Source organism: Montipora foliosa, chromosome 14 (genome assembly GCF_036669935.1).
Source record: "Montipora foliosa isolate CH-2021 chromosome 14, ASM3666993v2, whole genome shotgun sequence".
In the NCBI taxonomy this organism is placed as follows: Eukaryota; Metazoa; Cnidaria; class Anthozoa; order Scleractinia; family Acroporidae; genus Montipora; species Montipora foliosa.
The window spans coordinates 19,943,998-19,965,225 of record NC_090882.1 but is presented as its reverse complement, the minus strand read 5'-3'; the positions used below and the strand labels follow the sequence as shown (position 1 = coordinate 19,965,225).

Here is a 21,228-nt window from a genome sequence, read left to right as displayed (position 1 = left end):
TTTCTGAGCTATAGGGATCAAAGAGGAGCGAATTTTTTTAGGTGAGACCATCAAAGACAAGATCAAATATGGTTGTTGTTATTTATTAAGAAGAATCAACTCACCAACTTGATTTGAATGAAGTTACATTTATTTTTTATGACATTTAGTTTAAATTGTTCAGATCAGTTTTTGCTTGGGTTTGGGGTTGGATCTGTCTTCTTGCTATTGGGCGAGTTGTGAATGAGGTGGGTGGCCGACTTGCAGCAATCGATGTTCCAGGTCGTGTGATTGATGTGATACAACAAGGGAGCGGTATCGTTGGGATCTTCGTGGTCTTCTTGTGGTGATTTAGTCGGACCTTTGGAACGTTGGTAGTGTTGCCTTTGCCTGCCAAAAACTTCGATGAAAAGGATAGATGAGATAAATTCGAAATTCCGGGTTTAACAAATGTCTCCGCGCGGTGTACCCACAACCGTATACATTTTCCGGAAGGCCTGCTATAGCTTCCATCAACGATTCGAGATCTCGGAATCTTAGTTTAGACATTCGTCTAACAATGTTTTGATCGTAATACCTAGCATCAAAAACACCAGAGGAAGCATGGTAACTGGAAAAACCAAATTCTATAACAGCATCTGGTTCGTCTTTGAAATAAATTCTCAAGTCTTGATAAAACCGGCGCAGATGGCGACGTAGTTCAGCAAACATGGTGAAAAGGGAGCTGGTTTCTTTAAAGACAGGTGGTTTCATTTCCAACCGGATGATTGGCGACAAATATTGCCTTTTGTTCGCTTGTTCATCATTCGCAAAAACAGTCTTGCGACGATCGGAAGAAATAGCGGTACCTTCAATATCGATTCTGCCACCATAGGTTCCATCATCGATGAACTGAAAACTTTGGCTCGAAAACTTGGCTTGTGGAATCAGTCGACATTTGGCATGCCCATAGACCAACGAATACGGAATGTTATCCCGGAAATTGTAAGCCTTTTCCTCTTTTGAATAAATGATAAGAGGGATTTACCAAACTAAAAAAAACAGGAAGTTTTTGGTCGTCGTGAAATATCATTTCAATAAAAGCTTATTTTAAATTTGTTATGGTAACCCTGAAGACAGCGGAATATATCATGAGCTCTCCTTATATCAAAACCTCTTTTCTACAACATAAAACTAAAAAAATAGGAGTCAGGTGTAAGAGACTCCTTTTATTTTCGATAATATGGTGCGACGTATCGCGAACAAACTTTGGGGCATAACATATTTTTTAGCTTGGTTTTTCGTGGGTAATAACCACTGGTGGGTTTGGTGTAGAGACCAGCCATAACCGGTGTGCTCTAAAGACCCAACTACCAAGCTGGTTAGCTCGCAGCATCTCTGGGTAATTGTAAACGATTTTTGTTCCCCGAAAGTAACGACCCAACGTTAATAATTCCTTGGTTAAGGGTATTTGGTCGGGTTCATTGAGAATGGGTTGATGGAAGATCCAGTGTGACAATATTTTTGCTTTGTGGCTACAACCTCCCTTTGATATTATGGTAAGTAAGAATAGACCAAATTCAAACTTTTTGAGAAATACATAAATTCGTGAGAAAATATCAAATTGTGAAAAATACCAACCCAGGAGAAATGCGAACTTCGGAGAAATACCAAGATACACACCCAATTTTTTTCTCGCCCACACCCATCAAATAAAAAATATTGAAAAGAAATTGACAAAAACACGAAAAAAGACCATAACCAAGAGCTTGTTAGTTTCTCGTGAGCACTCTGTTATACCCTTGAAAAAGCAGGAACACGGAGATACAACCCAAATTGGGGCTGGCTAGTGTATGGTTAGCGTTTCGTAAGAACCTCGCTAGAGCCTTGAGATAATCTCGTAAGCCCATGGTGAAAGTGAGGTAAGAAAATTCAAAGACGATTTTTAACCCATTTTTGATTTATTCTTAGTCTACGCTTAGGGTTGCTTCTAACATCGCCCCTTGAACTCAAATATTTTAGAGCCTTACGGACCAAAACGGATGTTGTACAATTACTCATCACCCCCTCCATGTGGCACCAAACGTATTTTCCTTTGATGAAAAAATATGCCCTTTGCCAGCTAACAACAACCCGAGTTTGGAACACTATGCTCAAACCGAGAACCAAATTTTGGAAAAACTACAAAAGGGTCAAACTCGAAAAACAATTGTATTAAGAATTTCCCAGACATAAGAAACTGGTGTGGCAACATTTACCTTCCCGAAAACCCAGATTTGGGGCGACAAACCTTTGAAAGTCATACTTTATATTTGGCTCCAAAGGCATGCGGGGGGGTCTTGACCTATTTGAACACCCATCACCAGCTTTCCTTTTATCACTGGACACCTAGTTTGAACCCATTTTCTTGATTAAAAATGGTGGCGATGTATCGATTTTGCTGCCAGCCTTACTGGAAACACAACCTATGGTGAAAATCGCCACGCGTTTGACCAGTAGGGAAAGCCAACTTCAAGTGCCTTTAGATTCTCAAATCGTGCTCTTTTTAATTAAGTTCGACCTTTTACGAAGAAGAACTGGGTCAATTAAAGGTGACCAGGTGTCGAGCCACGGGTCTAATTTCAGAAGCTAGGCGCTTATCGTCACACCTCGATTCTCTACAAGAATGGATTTCTGAATTGATGGATCGTTTGATTCCCTCTTTGAATTGGCCTACTACTACTGATACAAAAGAACTCAAAACTCGAGGGTGGTTTTATGTCAAGAGTCTTTTTGAAGAAAGTTCATTTTCATTTTAAGTTAATATGACAAATGACACATGATGATAGTTTTCATTGGTTGGTTCTTCTGTTTTTATGTTTTTCTCTTGGGGCGGTTGGCCCTCGCGCTATTTGATATTTTCGGTTTTTACCACTACTGAAAAAAGTGTCGTCTACCCAGCGACGTAATCGATCCAATGTGAGTTATATTGTCTGTAGAGATATTCAGGAAATGTTCCACTAATGAAATCGACAGTTCCTTTTTCACCTTGAAATATTTCAGGTCTTAAATTTCTTGTTTTTGGTTTTGTTTGTCAGTAATGTTCAAAGGGCATTTTTCTTCCTGAACCGTTAAAGCTTTGTGCTCATGCCTCAAATTCTTTGCTGCAGCAACAGAGGAAATCTCCATGTTTGCGTGTTTTTCTTGGTACTACTCCATTCTCTTTTTGAATATTGTTGTGTGATTGTGTGATTGAATGTAGCATTGTTTGTTTACTACTACTGTCGTCGTAATAATAATGTACACAATTATGGTAGCCCTATTTATACTCTTTTTTAAATTGAAATAAACTAGTTCAAAGTGGCTCGATAGCCAAACGGGTAACAAAAATAAGGAAAACCCAACTTGCCCCGGAAGTCGGTGACGAGTTTGTCGTTGACCAGAGAATACTCCCTAGTTAATACACCTGGGGCCAAACCGAAATGCCCTTCTAAAGTCTCGTGAAAGTAGGACGTGATTTGACCATCCCGTCTTACCCCTTGCAAGGGTTTGCGAGAACCTTTGAGCACCGTAAATCGTTTGCTCTCCACGGCGTCGCTGCAGACCATGCCAGAAGGGCTTATCATCAATCCTTTATCCAACAATTGTTGTCTTTCTTGGACATCAGCATTGGCCCATTGGCCACATTCTAAAATGCGTTGCCGCATGACTTCGAAAGTGACCACGTCGTTATCGCGAAGAAAACCTCGCACCACGCATTTCGTCGATTCGACTTGACGTCGTTCGTAAGGGGGGATGCTACCATCGGACCTAGCCCAGGCCACCACGTAGGCGTAGTTTTTGGGACCACCGCTGACAAAATCGCAAATGTAACGCGGCGTCATCAAGCCGGTGTCGGGGTGGGGTTTGGGTGGTAGTTCGTCTTTCCATTGGCCCAGGCGAGTGTCGTCCACCTCCAGGCTAGACGAACTTGGGTGGCTCTCGGGTTCTTCCAAGACGATGACACTGTCGGTGTCCACATACAGGATCTGTCGCCCTTTAACCAAGAGGGCAGAATGCAACAAATGCAAACGCGCATGGGCGGTGGTGAAAATACCGTGCACCATGTTGCCCTTGCCGTCGTGATGTTGGAGGGCTTGATCTTTACGCGAAGTAGCCAAAACTACGCGATTGCTCAAAACTTTAAAGTTTTTGTCTGTCAGCGTATCGTCGTTGAGCCACTGCCAAAAATGTTTGGGTTCCACAAAAAACTCTTTCTGAACCCGTTTCCAAGGATTTTTGACAAAGCCTCCCCAAAGAGAATTTAGCAACAATTTGCTAACCATGCGACGCGTAGGATTGACTTGGACGCGTTCGGGGTGCAAGGTCAACCCTGTTTCTTGATAAATCTTTTGGATGTGTTCGGTTTTTTGTTCTTCGTTCACTACACCCTGAGGCCAGCCACTGGCTTCTTGTTTTAATCGAAAAGAAGTGTCCACGTAGGACTTGAACAAACGAGTCGATCTTTGGGGCCAATGCCACACTTCGTCGAATCGTAAAAGTTGGTAACCCAAACGCAGGGCTGCATACATCTCCATGGTGGTAAAAACGCCTTCGATGGCTCTTTGTGAGGGGTCGTGGTGACGACACCCGTCCACCACGTAGTGAGCTTCTCGAGCGCAAGTGGCACAGAGCGGAAAACATAAAAATTTGTCTCCCGTTCGCATGGGCAAGACTGGGTGCAAGAGATCTCGCGGTGGCACCATCTGCACGTGAACCAAACCAAAATAAAAATCCAGTTCGGTCGACAAGTTTTCCGAATAAAAGACGGGTTGTCCCACGGGATACTCGCACGTACTCATCACATAAGGGTACAACGAGTTGACGTCGTAATACCGAATCGTAGTGCCAGGCGGGCGATTTTGCACACTGGCGTACATGGCCATGGTCAAAATTCGACCCCCGTACAAAGCCTGACGAGGCAAGATGAGGCGCCGATTTTTAGTTGGAGAGATTATTGGAGCTGAGAGTGGTAATGGGTTTTCGTCTTCATCATCATCTTCGTCTTGGTCTTCCACTATAATCTTCCACTACACTCTGGCTGAAATCCCCTGGGTCGAGGAGGTCGAGTTCTTTTAAAAATTGGATGGTAGACGCGTCGTGTCTAGTCATTCGACGCCATCGACATTCCCACACGGTGTGCAGATCAAAACCGGCTTCTTGCAAGTGTTTTTCTCTTTGCAGAGTTTCCAGATAAAGCTGGTTCATGGTCTTGTCTCTGTTGGGGTTCAGGGAATCCCCACGAAAGCAATGGGGACAACCGTGGTAATAGCATCTGTACAATTCCACCACCGTCCTCTGAATGCCAGAGACAAAATGATCCTCGTAATAACCGTCCAGTTTAAAGCGTTTGGTGGTTGGAGGCACATGAGATTCTTCCTGCTGCTCTGTGCCAGCCGTTACCCCGGGTAGGGACGGGACGTTTATCGCCACTTCCACCACCACTTTTTCCGCACGGCCGTCTTTTTGAGGAAATTGCAACATGCCCCCATAGTAAATGGCATCGCAAAATTTCAAAAATTGTAATGCTACAGCGGATTGTTGGCGACCACAAAAACCCACTTCGGGTACGATGTCCACCGTGCCGTCCCTCAAATGTCTGGAACGCCAAATGTCGTTGGCACAACCGGCCGTGGTGATGTTGCCGTTGCCTGGCATGATACCCGTTTCGGCAAACACTTCGTGTCGAACTTTTTCAAAGGCTCTTCTCAACACGCTGACGTCGCGTTGGCAATAACGCCGCAGTTCTTGAGAAAAATCCCAATGAGACGCCGTCAGCAGCAAGCGTCGCGATTCCTCGGCATGCCATTTTTGCAACTCGTCGGGAATTTGTTCCAAGGTTTCCCAGTCGTTTTTGAACCACTCCAAAGCCGGTAGAGGTCCCAGGTAGTTTTGATTGGCATAAGTGTTAAAACGATGGGGAAAAAAACCTTTGCTCAACGGCAACTTAAAGTCCTGGGCCATCTTTTCTAGACTGCCCGGAATGAAGAGGCGAGAATCCAAAAACACACACTGGCCCACACGAATGGATTTGATGCGCGTGCCATCGGTCACGACGTCCGGTTTGACGGTGGTGTCCCGCGAGTACTCGGATAAGATGGCCAAATCATCAAAACCGGCCGCATTGTGCGCTACAAAGCGATGGTGGAGCCCCGTGGCCAAAACGCTGTCGGGGGAAAAAAATAAAAATTTCATGGTCTGTTCTAAAGCCAGAGGACGGCATCCTTCGGTCACACAATCCATCTCCACCCATTCGTATTCGACGGGGCGGCGGCAATGACAGCTTGTTCTGCAAAGGGCGCAACCCCAAAAACAACTCTGACGACCACAACAAGGCCGGCCGTGTTCCGGATCAAAGTATGGGCATTTGAAGCATTGGCGTCCCACACAGTTGGCCTCACAACAGGTATTGTCCACGTATTCCACTAGAGTTTTCGTCCAGGTGTAATCGTGGCATCGCACGCAATCGCTGCCGGTCATGATGAACTGGCGCACCCCTGTCCCACATCCCACAAATTGAAAACAAAATAAATTGGGTAGAAACTTGTCCGTCACCAGCACGCGACCGGGGTGAGCCAAATCGTGGTGATAACTGGGAACTACCATGGTTTCTATGTCGTAATAGACGTAAAACCCCTCTTTGTTATTGCGGGTGCTCATGAAACAACAATGTTGGGCTTCTTTGCCTTTTCCCTGTTTGTAACAATTGATGAACTGCCCCTTTTTATTGCGTTTGAGAACCCCTTTCTCGGCCGCCAAATCTCGATGGCAAATGGAACAGGCCCGGATTTGATGGCAGACCTTGTCTTTGCTATAGGCGGGAATGGGGGACAGGCCCACTTGCAGATGCTTGTCGTAACAATGTTGATTGAAAAAAAAGCGTCCACAACTCTGGCAAAAGACCCGATCATCCCCATCGTCCAACAGACCACCCTTCTTGTCCTTGTGAAGACCGGCTTGACAATAGCTCTTGCAAGCCACGCAGACGTGTCGGTCGCAAACGTGCTTGTTCGAGCTGGTCACAATGGTCTTGCAGACAGAACACCAAAAAACCGGCCGGCCGACCCAAATAGGTGCCGATGTTCTTGACGTACACGAAATGATTCTCCACTTGCAAGAGAAATAAATGTTTTTTGGCGCTAGGTCGGATCTCCATGAGAATGGAATTATGTCGTTCCCGCTGCATGATGATGATGCCCAAGTCTTTCGGCACCACCTCCGGAGTGTTGGCCTTGACCAATTTCTCGAACTCCTTCAAAGTGATGGGATTTTCAGGAGTACGCCCGCCCGAATTAGGAATGATTTTGTTTCGGCAGCTCTTGTATTTGATGCTGCAAAAAGCCAAAACACGGTGTTCGAATCGGCTGCGTTTCTCTTTACTGCCAAAAAGCTCCTCGCGAAGTTTGCCTTTGAGTTGGCCTTGTAAATGCAGTAAACCCAACAAAAGAGCCCCCACCAGACAGTAGCCCGGTAACATGTATTGGGGTACGGCCACTAGATTTCGATTTTTGGCCAAAAACTGCTCGAAGGTAGTTTGTAATGTTTGACCAGAAACACGATCGAACACGTTTTTGCGTTTTCCACCGCCACCGCCCATGGGCACGCGCTCCAGTACAAATCTCAAGCTGGGATCTTCGACGTTGACTTCCTCGTTGGAATTGAGCGCTGAGGCCACTTGCAGATAAATGTCTTGGGCATCGAAAACCCCGGCCCGCACGATAGCCGTCACCACCGGGCCTCGAAGCAACCAATCGGATTCCAACCGCAATTGCACGAAATCGTCTTGGCCACTGTTTTGTTCGACGTACAACTGAATTTCGATGATGGCATCGGCCAAGAGCCGGGTCAAATGTTGGCCTCGCGCCAAAGCTCTTTCGTTGGTCGGTAAGGAGGAAATGCGTCGAACTTCTTGATCCCGACGCGGGTCGTACCGGACGCGAAAACCGAATTCGTCGGTGTGAACGGCAAATTGTTCGTTGTAGGGCCCTCTTCGCCTCTCCACCGTCAGATGAAGGCGAGGACGCCCCAAAGTGGCTGGCACTGGTACTGGCGCTAAATTGGGAGAAATTAAAACACAAAAGCAAATGACTACAAAATGATTCTATTTTGTCATGTCTACAAACGCTAAAAAAACCTACTCACCTGCACTGGCAGAAGCTTCATGGTCTTGGTCATCACCTTGGGTTGATCGCTTTCGTTTTCGCTTGCCTGAAGATTTCATCTCGAAAATATTTTATATCACACCAAAACTTTGGCCAAAGATGAATGGTAAAGATTCCAAAACTTGGTGGGTTTTTATAATCAACCCAAGACCTCCTTTTTTGCGGATGACTGGTCACGCTGGGAAAAAATTATTTTTATGTTCACTCAAAAAAAAAAAATAGCCAACTTACTACTAAAAAAACTTGGTCCAAAAAAAATTCGGTTGCTAGGTTCGTTTGGATAAAATTAATTCATTTTCTTTAAAAATCATGGGACCGTACACGACTTCATGAAAAATCAATTAATTTTAATTCGTAAACCATGAAATGAAACCATTAAAAATTTTTCAATTGAAATACCTGTCATATCGTACAACCCAAAAACAAAAATAACTTAGTACCCACCAAACCGTGAAATGAAACCCAAAAAAATTTTCAAATTAAAATAGCTGTCATATCAACCCTTTTTTTCGTACAACCCAAAAACAATTAATTAACTTATTTCCCACAAACCGTGAAATGAAACCATTAAAAATCTTTAATTAAAATGTCTGTCATTTCATCCAGATCAAAATAGACAAACCAATTTTCAATTTTTTGGGGAGAAATTCATCTTTTCACACACCAACCAGATATTTGGGGTTATGGAGGGCTTCCTTCGTTTCCCCGCGGTGATTGGAACATCATGCGCCATCCTGACTCCAACACCTACCAAACGGGTTGGATTGTTTATGATGAAATGGAAAATCATCGAGGTTTCGTACCACCACAACTAGAAAGCCCTTTTAACCCGATTTTTACAACCCGATGAAAACGGTAACCTTCCCATGGTGGCTACTGAATTTCACGAGTTTGATTTAACGAAACGAGGATTATTACCTTGTTATTATCATATCGAATTGTCGCTCATACCATTTAATCAAAAAGCAACTCTCTTTCAGCAACTGAAAACCGCCAACTTCAGTTATCACATTGAATCGGCCACTCCTAATATGGAAACGGATTTGTCGGAGGACGGGCACGAATGGACAACACCTCACCGCCCACAACTGTACCAAACCCCTTGCGAGAGCGTCACAAGAATCTTTGAGCAAACACCTTCTTATGTCTGGGTTTTCAAAGAGCAATATGAAGAAAATTTATTGTTGTCTGGAGGGACCTTCGAGGAATGTTGGCAGTTGGTGGGATGTCCATGGCCACTATTGTTTTTCCGATGAATGGTGTTTTAAGATGGATAACAGAAAAAAACCAGTAGCATCTCTCACACACCAGCACTTATGGTATACGGAAGATGAAGAATGCAAGTGGAAACTCTTAAGAAACTATATAGAAACTCAAATTTTACCACATTACACCGAGCTTGATAAAATTGATTTGTTTTGGTTAAACTGTTGTATAGATTTACCCGTACCAACCATCCTGATAGATACCCTGCACGCGCGGTACCAACCCGGGCTACTAGCTAAAAAACGCCAAAACTTTATTAAAATTTTTGAAAAGGGGCATATATTTTTAAACACGAACACTAAATATTGTTAGGTTGTATCGATTGAATAAAAATATGCAGCGACCGCACGGCGACGACGACGACCAAGAATCTTTAAAACCCCAAGAAAAATATGTTAACCATAGTGGAAGAGCTTTGAAATGTATAAAAATGGTATCTGACCATCTTTAAACACGGCCTTGTCACAGTATTGCTATGAAATTAAGACGGGTTGGTGACCATATCAAAACGGAATGGCCACGGTATTAAAACGGGTATAAAAAAGAATGACAACAGCAGCGTCACAGGTTTGAAAACGCATTAGTAATAGAAAAGACTCGTTTCTGATTTGTATGTTTTATTGAGTCACCTAAGATATCATCCCTTTTTTAGGTCTTACAATATTCTACCTTGGTATAAAGTTACACTCGAAAAAAGGGTTAACACCATTTGGTAGTATGACTACAGTAAAAAGAAACAAAAACTATATGTGATGAAGAAAAAAATTTGCGTTAGCCATGTTAGAAACATAGACAAAATGAAAATTCAAAAAAACAACTGCACCTTTAAAAATGGAACTAAAGAGAGAGCAGACAGTCAAGTTCCTTTAATTAATTGGTGATAAAACAAAAAACTTTGTGATACTCAAAAATAAAACAAACTGTCGAATTCCTTGCAAAAACATAGTTACAAACAAACAAAAAAAAGAAAATGACGAAAATCGAAAATAAACGAATATAAGTAAGAAGACACATCTGCACATACTGAAGAAAAATCCTGGTAGGCCTTATTTGCAAAAGCAAACAGGCACAGACCAGCAACAGTTCATAAACAAACAAATTATGGAGGAATATAACAAAAGTAAAATCAAAAGAAACCACTGATCGACAATAGCAGCCGCAGGAATATATACAAAAAAGTGTCAAAAAGTGATGCAACTAGTCCAGAGGGTGTTAATAATAATTATGAAAATACAAACCCAACAGGAAACCAGAGCGGTATCACAAAGGGAAACACTGTCATCATCCAAGGTCATACTTTGCCTCAAAAACTGATGAAATAAGCGACACTCTATAAATAACCTCCACAGACTCCGTGACTGACTTCAAAAACAACTGAAGAGACAGATGGAAATCCATTTCCTAATGTTGCACAAAAAATGAATTTAAGAAAATGAAACAACAAGACGGTGTGTAATTAAAAACCCAAGTTGGTGAGCAAACAAATAGTTGGGTAAAAATATTAATAATAATAATAATAACCGGATCCAAGAGCGCTGAAAAACTCACAAGAAGAGTGCAGTGTGTTATGAAAGTACACGAAAATATAAAAAATAACTGCACCTTTAAAAACGGAACAAAACTTCTTCATCGGTAACAAAATGTAAAGACATGACAGCAAACAACCCCACCAAAAAACTAATAAACAATGGAGAGAAAATAAACACCATCAAAAAAACCATTGGTGACTAAGAACGGTAACCAACAAGAAAAATAATACAACCTAAAAAAAAAACACACTTAATTAACTAACCTAGGGCAGGGATAACAAAAGTGCAGATTGATCAAAACACAGCGCGAAAATGGATCAAAACACAACAGAATTAAGTTCCAGTCACCAAAACGAACCAAGTGTTACAAAAAAACCCACACTTCAATTAAAAATTTAACGATATGACAACAGTAGTACCCCATATACTACTACAACATCCACAACAAAAGTAACACAGTCTCGTACACAAATGAACTGGTATACATCACTGAAAACGAGTGGTCCAATAAAGAAAAAAACTTACTAAATACAAATACGATCCCCGCTGTATTCCACTTCAATGCACCAAACACAACATCCCGTGCCAACTCCAGTGGTATCAACATAAAACTACAAGTAACCCAATGAAGAAATTACTGAATCAACGCTTCTTTTGGGTGTGTGGTTTGCAAACCAGAAAGTTTGGAGGAGAACGCTGCGACATATTGATATCAGCAGACGCTTGTGGTGAAGAACAACAACACTTAATAAACTAGAACAGACCAGGGCGAAACAAAAAAATTAATGTACCAAAACATTAAAAAACCTCAAATGTGCGATACAGAGAACACTGCTCTGTAAATAAATAATTTGAAAATCAACTCCACATAGAGATGTTACTAGTGCAGTGATTGTAAGAACACGCGTATGAAATAAACATGATGCCACAAGTGAGCCTGAAGAGAACTTGCGATGCTAATGCATTGTAAAAAGGAACAGAGTGTACATATAACTGCAACAATAACTCATCGGTGAAGGAAAAAACTAGTCTACCAACAAACAAATTTGTACAGACGAGAAAAGTAACAGCAGAGCCCTATAACAAATGCGATGTGGTGTATAATCAAAAACCAAATTGGTGAGCAAACAAAAAATAGAAATAATGACACCATCTCCTCGAAAACAACCAAGCCATTACAACAAAAATCACCTGCATAGAATTGGGAGGAAACCACCACTTGAGGACAAACTTACACCTATTCAAAATAAACAAACCTAAGTATTTTTACAAACCAACTCAAAAAACTGACGAAAAAAAGTGTTTTGTAAATAAAGCGATTATTAGGTTGTTATCATTGGCAAAGACAAAACCATTCGGTCTAAGAGGTCTATTTCTGTTTTGATATTTGTTGTCAAACTACCAAGTAGTCCTCCTAAAATTTGAGCCTAGCCTCAATGAAAAGAGTGGACGTAAGACAAAACAAAACGACACGATTCCTTAAAAAAGAGGGAACTCGAGCTATTTGAACATATTAATTAAGATCAAAAAAAAAGGATCCAAAAACATCCTGTTTTCTTTCAATGGAACAAACGTCCACTTTTTTCAAAGCAGTTGGGTACCGGTTTTATTACGTTTTTAGTAGTTCTAACAACGGTAAGGGTAATATGGTGAACCGAGGTCTGCTCTCTCTAATTTACAGTATTTTCATTCAAACAAAAACCGAAAAATTGGTGGTTATTACTAAAAATTAATTCGGCTGATAAATTCAGTAAAAAATCAAGCAAAAACCATTTTTAGAAAAAAAATAATAACACATATCCCCTTCTTCTAGTCTAAAAAACCAACTCTAAGCATCTGTACTATAAATCTTTTTTTGCACTACTAAGCACAAAAGTAGGATCGTAACAAATCACTTAGAATAAAGATGTTTTTTTTTTCGGCGACTAAAAAAAGGACGAACAACGACAGGTCGCAAATCTAACTAAACGAAAAAATGGTCCCCCGTTGCAAAGCTCAAACCCCACCCTGACCGCTTGTTACATAACCCTAAATCAAGATAAAGACTCAGCATTGCATTAAGGGACCACACCAAAGAAAAAATTAAATAAATCAATAAGACATAGGTTCACGACTCTCCTCTCCCGGTTGGATGTTGGTTCTTCAATCTGTTTCAACAGGCTGGTTATGTGTCGTCTATAATGGGCCCTACCCAGTCTTGGGTTTCCAAACTGTTCAGAACAAAACCAACAAAACTTTTGACTACACCCTTTGGTGTGGATTTTCAGACTCAAAACCGCTCGAAACTGTTTAGCATAAGTGGCACATTTATAAGGTTTGTCCCCTGGGTTGGTCTTTTGGGGACGAGCAAGTTCAAAACCAAAACTAAAAGAGGCTGGAGGTTTATACTGAAACTGACTTTTGGGGTGCACACTTTTCAGATGTCGGTATAAGGCCTGTCGATGAAAAAAGGAAGTCGTACAAGCCTCACACCAAAATCTCTTTTTTCTTTTTACGTTTGGATTATTGGTTGCGGCGTTTCTCTGGTGTTGCGTTTGCCAATGTTGCTGTAAAACCTCGATGCTGTTGTAAGTGACGCCACAAACATCGCAAGTTTTCATTTTCTCCAATAAACCAGTCTCCATGGTGGTAGCTGTGGCTGGTGTTGAAGTGTTGGTCTCAGTACTCATGTCTGAAAAAAACAAATCATAACCAACTTTTAAATGAATAAAAGAATAAAAAATCACCCCCTTTCAGTTTTTCTCTCTCCTCCCATTTTTCATCAGACCTACCTGAAAACCCCAAACTAACACGATGACAACGAGCAGCATGGCGTTAGAGATGAGCTCGCGATAAAAAGTGGTGTTGGCACACAGAACAAACCACCCTGGGCTCCTTCGGTAAAACTGGAATCCAGCAGGTATAACGAAACTTACAATTGTTCTTCATTTGGTGTTGGCGTAATTGAATGAATTTAAAACAAATCCAACGCTCAGAACAACCACAAACAAAAATTTCTCGATCCTCCAAATGAGCTCTCTTTGGGTGCTTTAGCAATCCCTGGACAGTGGTGAGTTCTTTTCCACAAACATCACAACAATGGACAGAGTCATCTTCACGATACAATTCTATAATAAATCAAACATCACACAATGAGGAAAAGTCTAAAACTACAAAAACAAATTGAAGGGTACGATTTTTCCTCTTGAAATTGTATTGTTTTAATTTGGTTTGTTACCAGTTCTTCTTTTCCAAACAGTCGTCCGAGGTTTCTTCTCTTTGGTATGTTGACATTTCAAATGTTCTTCGAATTGTCCTTTCGTCATTACGAAAACATGACAACCATCGCAGGAATACAGCTTAGGGATATGTTTTTTGAGTTCGTGTCGATTTTTCCGGAATCCATTTTTAAATCCTCTTTTCTGGCAAAAGGTACACTTCACGGTTGGTGTTATCTTCGCGGCTGGCAAAAAAACAGAAAACAAAAATGGGTCAACCATCTATAAATAGAAGCAGCTCTCTATATAAATAAATAAAACCCCTTTCCAAAAAATGGAAACTTTAGATACCCGTCGCCGACCCAAACGCGACCGCTCCAATGGCAAGAATAAGAACAACAAAGGCAGAAAAAACAAACGCTGGGGTCGTCTCTTGCAATGGCTTTTCGAACGAGTGATTCAAATGGCACAACTCATATGGAACAACAACCAGCCACCACCTCGATTGGAAAATCTAGCGCCGACACCAAACCACACAACCGATCGCTAAATAAAGAAAATATTAAACCGGAAAACTTGGGTGACACCAACCCGACTTCTCGTAGTTCTAACCGTTATGGTTGTTGGTCTTTTCGATGTTTTTGGCAGGCAAAGGCAACACTACCAACGTTCCAAAGGTCCGACTAAATCACCACAAGAAGACCACGAAGATCCCAACGATACCGCTCCCTTGTTGTATCACATCAATCACACGACCTGGAACATCGATTGCTGCAAGTCGGCCACCCACCTCATTCACAACTCGCCCAATAGCAAGAAGACAGATCCAACCCCAAACCCAAGCAAAAACTGATCTGAACAATTTAAACTAAATGTCATAAAAAATAAATGTAACTTCATTCAAATCAAGTTGGTGAGTTGATTCTTCTTAATAAATAACAACAACCATATTTGATCTTGTCTTTGATGGTCTCACCTAAAAAAATTCGCTCCTCTTTGATCCCTATAGCTCAGAAAAACACAAACCTTGATAAAAAAAACCCCAGCCAGCAACTTAATAAAACTTCACCGCCGCTCGGTTGTTAATGACAAGTCAAGACCAGAAAATGCCGAGAAGCGATTTTCCAATTATTTTCACCCAACTAATAAAAAATGCAAATTGGTTTGGTTTAAGACTTCCCATTCTTTTGTTATGAAAGCAGACTTTGAACCCTTTGGCCCTATGAAAAAAAACGAATCCATTTCTAAAACAGGATGGCTAAAAAGGAGAAAAAAGCTTACAACTTCCTGAGTTAAAAACGCTTCGTCTGCGGTTTCTTCATCTCGCTCGTCGCCATGTCGATGTTCTTCTGGTCAACTGTTCTGGGGGTTTTCGTGGTTCTCATCGGTTGCCAAACTCAAGAAATCAAAGGAAGCGGAGAAAATTGCAGGTGCAAATGGTCTCGTTTTGTAGAGAAATCAAAACTGTTTTTTTCCAAAGAAGATCTCGTTCAAATCGAAGCTAAAGGTTTGTGTGGTTCTCAAAAAACAAAACCATTTCTTTTTCCCAGCCATTGTAGCGACTTGGAGCCTGCTCTTGACAAGTATTTTAACATAGGTTTCGCTGCCCAAGGCATTTTCGTGAAACTCGCGCAAGACCCAACCTTTCGCATCGTCCTCACTCGATACCAACCAAAACCATGAATGATCAGATGTCAAACGCGGAAAAAAAAAAATAACAAGCTCAACCATAGATAACCAATTAGCTAGTTGTTTAGTTTGCCATAGTTTAAAGTAAGTAAGACAATAAGTCGATAATTTAAAAATCAAACGGTGTCACCCCGCCGGCCTACTTTTCCGGGTACACCTGAACCGCATTAAAAATATACCATAAGGAGACTTTCGTACGCGCAGCCTCCTCTTTCGCCCTTGGCCCGTTTCGCCCCCTAAAAAAAAGTGTATAAAAGTCGACACTTAAAAAAACAAAAGTCTCCCCCCTAAGGGGCCCATAGGAGCAAAAAAAGTCGACACTTAAAAAAAAACAAAAGTCTCCCCCCTAAGGGGCCCATAGGAGCCACTAAAATCGACACTTAAAAAAAAAATAGCCAAAAAAACCCCTTTTTGCCTTGCCTCTATGGGGGTAATGGGTGGGCGATTTACTCGAGTGTATAATTTTTTTCATATTTGTATGAGATTTTTCAGTCAAAGGGGGGTATTAGGGGGGCGACTTGCAAAAATGCATAATCCATACAAAAAAATCCTTCGTTTTATGAAAAAATTGATGTATAAAATCGCCAAAAATTTTGTATGGAATTCCATACATTGGGGGGGGGGGGGGGTATTAGGTGGGAAAACGAACAAAACTCTTTGAATTTGATCATACGGACGCATTTGAAAAAAGATTTTCCAAAAATTCAAATTCCCGGGGGGTTGCCCCCTGGGGGGATGTGAGGCTTCAATTTGACTGGTACATAATCCATAGGCCACTTTGGAAAATACCATAATACTTTTTGTTTGTCCCCTCAAATTTTGAATAAGTCATTGTTTTTGTTTTCTCTTGGGACCATTGTAAGTCCCATGAGAAACTGGAAACAATGCTTATGCAAAATTTGGGGGGACAAACAAAAAGTATTATGGTATTTTCCTAAGTGGCCTATTGAAGATTTCTTGCGGAAGGATGCATGGTTTCATGACTGCTGGACAATGGAAATTATGACATTTGTTGAAATTCTGCTATCTAAATCTGAAGAGGCTTATCTGCTATTTGTTCTCATATTTGTCGGTTTTTTTCTATTACGGTTTCTTTCGGAGGCTCTGTGGCGATTTGACGTGGACTTTGTACTTCCTTATCAAACACAAGCATACGCTTGTCACCCCTGTTGACGAAAGTATCCCCGTACATCACGAATAGACCATTTTACAGTTGTGGCTAAGTTACCAGGCCTAACAATGGAAGCGAGGCTGCCAGTGACCCTGTTTTGATACAAACCTTCATGCTTTTGTAATGTTAATATGGACTAATTAGCGTTACAACAACACAATTTACATGATAAAAGCAGTGAGGTCTGTATCAATGCAAGGTCACCGGCAGCCTCGCAGCCATTCATAGGCTTGGTCGCTGAGCAAACAACTGTAAAATTGCCTATTACATTGTGGTTTTAAAACGAGTTGATTTTTCCGGGCAAAGGTACGGATTGTTTTAATCCAGGGATCAGTTGGTTTAACCCAAGAGTCAATATTACTCGTTGAAGAAAGATCGTCCTTCGAAGGGCCCCTTATATTGCAACTGACTGACGTTTCGACTGGCAACCCCCAGACTTCGGTTAGATTTACCACAGTGCTCGTAATCAGAACCACAACTACCCATAATAGACTGGGAAATAATTTATTCAGGCTGATCGCAAGAATGTCGAAGGAGGAAACCGCATAAGGTGGTTGAATGCGAATGGAGTATCAAGTATTTGTGAGTCAATGAATCAATGAGTCATGAGTCAATGAGTACGTGCAGTTACCCTAACCCATAAAATGAAAGCTAAAATTTCAGAGAGTGCTCAGGCCTAATCACTGAAACGAGGGCTTAGGCTTAATCAATGAGTCTCATTGACTCACGACTCATTGACCATTTGACTCATAAATCATGGGATCTCGTGCGAATGCGTGTGGATAAATCTGTTCCCAGTCTCTTGTTTTGTGCTTAACCCCCTTGGAAACTCTTGCCTCGCAGCCTAGGTTAATAAAATCGTCAGTCTTCCACCATTTCCATTTTATTTTTTGTCTCTGCAGCTGACAATTAAGATTTAAGTTTCCGCGGGTTGAACTGTCCGTTGAAGAAAGAGATTTTGTGAACCTTTTGGTTTAAGCTTGTCAAGTTTTCAAAACTTGTTAACATTTCTTCACACTTCGTTTTGATCGGGAAGTCACCAATGCATTTTCTTCTCTTGTGGGATAGTCTCCTTCGCAGCCGCTCGGGCCGGAGTCACGCAACGTTCCCCGTCCCCACGCGTGGGGACGGGGAGCGTTGCGTGACTCCGACCCGAGCGGTTGCGAAGGAGACTACTTGTGGGATGGATGTCAAATGAATTAAGTAAAGCTAATTGAATTGACTATTGATATAAACGAAAGTCACAAAAAACGACCAAGGACTTTACAAGGTCTAAAACGTCGACGAAAAATGTAACTTAAAGTAGAACTTTGGACTTTCTTAAGCTTTTCGCGATTATTCCTTGTGGCCCTGTGGCTGCGGCTGAGGGGGCAACCTCGTTCCCAGGGTCTTCTCGGCTTTCAATATGGCGGCGGGTCTTGAGAAGACCCTGGCACACAGTGAACTAAAAAGATCGCTGATTGGTGCTTTTCTCACATGAACTCTAATTGGTTTAACGTCGAAAGAAAGATGGCGGCTAGTGAGGAGAGCCAGAAGAAGAACAGAATTCGTGTTTAAATCATTTTCAAAATTGTAGCTGTTCCGTAAGAAGCAGCCGCAAATTAACAAGCATAACAGTCAAAAATAATTCGCCGTTTTTTCACGGTGCACGGTGATCTACATCAGGCCTCGATTCCAATTAAAGCTACTTTGGCTTTTCACGACCTCTGGCATAGCGATCGCTCTATATATAGAAGGATATAATGGTGTTTGAAAGACGTAACGGTAATTAAGTGATTTTATTTCGTAGGTACCTTTACGTTTTGGTTCATTTTGGCGTCTCACAATTGTAACTCCCTGACGCGAGTATTGTTACTGTTGTTCAATGTTTTCACCATGTCAGATTGTGTTACAAATTATAAAATTGTTTAACGGGGTTCATAGACTATTGATGTGGTGGATTTAGCAGTTGTATGTGGCGCTGTTGACTCGTGTGACAGCTGCAATGAAGGCGGGTCTGTTAAATACAGGTCACATTCCACAGGTCAAGACTAGAGGTCGCTGCTCCAATAATCAACATTTGTGTTGAGTGATTAGCGCTAGCAGACACTTTCGGTGTTGTTTATTTGTCTGCAGCACGGTGACATGTAACTCACCTGTGGAATGTAAGCTGTGTTTTATTTTAATAGACCTGCAGCTGCAGTAATCCATATTCTTTCCCATCCCTTCCACACTCTTCAGCTAGTGGTGCACAGAGAGATCTAGCTCTGTCGGTTTTCATCATTGCCTTTTACTTTCATTAATAAAAAATATTAATCTCCTCACCCCAAACAAAAGGCATGTCATCTTGTAATTTTCTAAGTGAGTTATTTAAGATTGTGAAGTCTTAACAATAATTATTATTCTTGAAAATAATTGTAAGGCTTATCATTAAAGTCTTATTGACCTGTCAATTCGCTAACGATTTCAATTTTTGCTTCTTCTGATTTAAAAATATAAATATGTATATTAAACAGTATTCTATAATTTTGTACACATTACTTTTTTATCATCACACTCCTGTGAGTTTTCTTGTACTCCAATAATTTCAATTGAATTATTTGTTTTCAAAACATGCTTTGAAAATATTCTCTAGCATTGCTCAAGTTGTGGCATTTTAATTACTGTCTGAAGATGTGGTACATCAAGTGATTTGGGGGAAGATTGCGGACGGGACAGGGGGATTGGGAAATAAAATTGAAGGTGACAAAGCACAGGAAATTTGCAACTTCACCAGCAACAAGAAACTATTAATATTTTCACAAAAAGAAATAATGTTTTGTTTCTGGAATGGTAAGGGCAGGAGAAAGGATAAAATACTGTAGTGTGGGTCACTTGGTCGGTTATATATATTTCGCTTTGTCTATTGAAACTCTCAACAAAGAAGGACAAAAATGTGGACGCAAACTCTCTGAACGGTTAGAAGCCTGTCAAGGAATATTAACCATTAGAGAGAAGAACATAATGATACTTGTCTATAAATACCTAATTTTCCTTCAAATGCCACAGCATAAAATTTCAAATTCCATTTTTTGTGAATCTTCCACTACTTGTGGTACATGTGAACCTAGGAAGTTACCAGTACTAGCTTTAAAATAACTGGTTCCTGGAAAATCCAATTTACTACTACAACTCACCAGTGGGAAGATTGTTTACATTACTTATTACCATGAAGAGAGATAGCTTTGGATTTTTCAACAACATATCCCTTTAATATAACCGAAAATCATTCAGATAGTGAAAACTTCAAATTTATGACCCATTTCGTTCACTTTCATGCTTGTCAGCATCATGATTTGCTATACTTCAGGTTCACATGTTCACAAGTTTGTTTTTGCATCTCATAGATGTTTAGATGTTCAGTTACAAACTCTGTTTTGAACGGCCACTCTACTTCATTGTGTAAATAGTTCACCCTGAAGTCTAAATAGATACAATTCGTTTCTGAGTAAATGAAACGAAACAAAAATGTAGTTTAAGGAATGGAGGCAAATAAAACAAACCGTGCCATTGTCACTGCCTCCAAAACAGCAGATTAAAAGCCAGTTTGATAAAACAGCAAAGATCCACCCCTAACCGTGGGCTCATTCGACAAGAACTGCTAAAGATCATGAGATGCTTATGTTTAGGACTTGCACAAATTGTGCCCTTTTTTAATTAGGTTCAACAGATTTCATGAGCAGCATTCCAAGACATCACATTGTCTTCACTGGTAGGACAAGACATGGAAAAGTTCTTTTCATAGCTTGAAAAGTGCAAGAAGCAGATTGCTAATCCTATGGAATAGCATGTTCAACAATGTACATTGGCTTGATTATGTCAACTTTACCACAAAATATATTTACAATAACAAGTTGTAAGAATGTGGGCAATAAACATGCTGTGGTTCCCTGTTGGCAATCAGAAGACAATTAAAATACTGATTTCACACTGACATGACAATACTTGCAGTCAATCGATGAGATGAGAGATAAAACCACAATACAACAATCTAATGGTTTCACTGTGAAAATGAAGTACCACAGATATGTGGTATAATAATACTTCCTTTTAGGAAAATAGCTTTGGGTCAATGTATACTGGGGAAAGTCGTTGTCAGAAGGCTCATATACACCGATAAGAAAAAGATAATCATTCCAGTGTATGAAAAATTTTAATTGAAAATAAACATGCAAGATAAACTATACATTACGGAAGACAGCGAACACACCTCCGTGACT

The 21,228-nt window shown here is 40.9% G+C and overlaps 1 protein-coding gene and 1 long non-coding RNA gene across 5 annotated transcripts in view; one reads left to right on the top strand and one right to left on the bottom strand.

Annotated features, from left to right (window-relative positions):
* Positions 1-10,012: 10,012 nt before the first annotated feature.
* LOC137984288 (uncharacterized) lies at positions 10,013-16,007 on the bottom strand. Of its 4 annotated transcripts, none has more exons than XR_011119100.1 (4): positions 15,107-16,007; positions 14,151-14,375; positions 13,705-14,040; positions 10,013-13,604 (listed from the first exon to the last, which is right to left on the bottom strand). It is a non-coding gene; the product is annotated as an uncharacterized lncRNA (long non-coding RNA). The 4 variants fall into 4 exon arrangements; XR_011119101.1 differs by having other exon boundaries at positions 15,412-16,007; XR_011119102.1 differs by lacking the exon at positions 15,107-16,007 and adding an exon at positions 14,722-15,091.
* Positions 16,008-21,156: 5,149 nt separating this feature from the next.
* Positions 21,157-21,228, top strand: part of LOC137984287 (uncharacterized) — a 13,102-nt gene continuing 13,030 nt past the window's right edge. Inside the window, exon 1 of the mRNA XM_068831405.1 lies at positions 21,157-21,228. This exon is cut by the window's right edge and continues 2,349 nt beyond it. The gene's annotated coding sequence lies outside the window, so the exon portion shown is untranslated.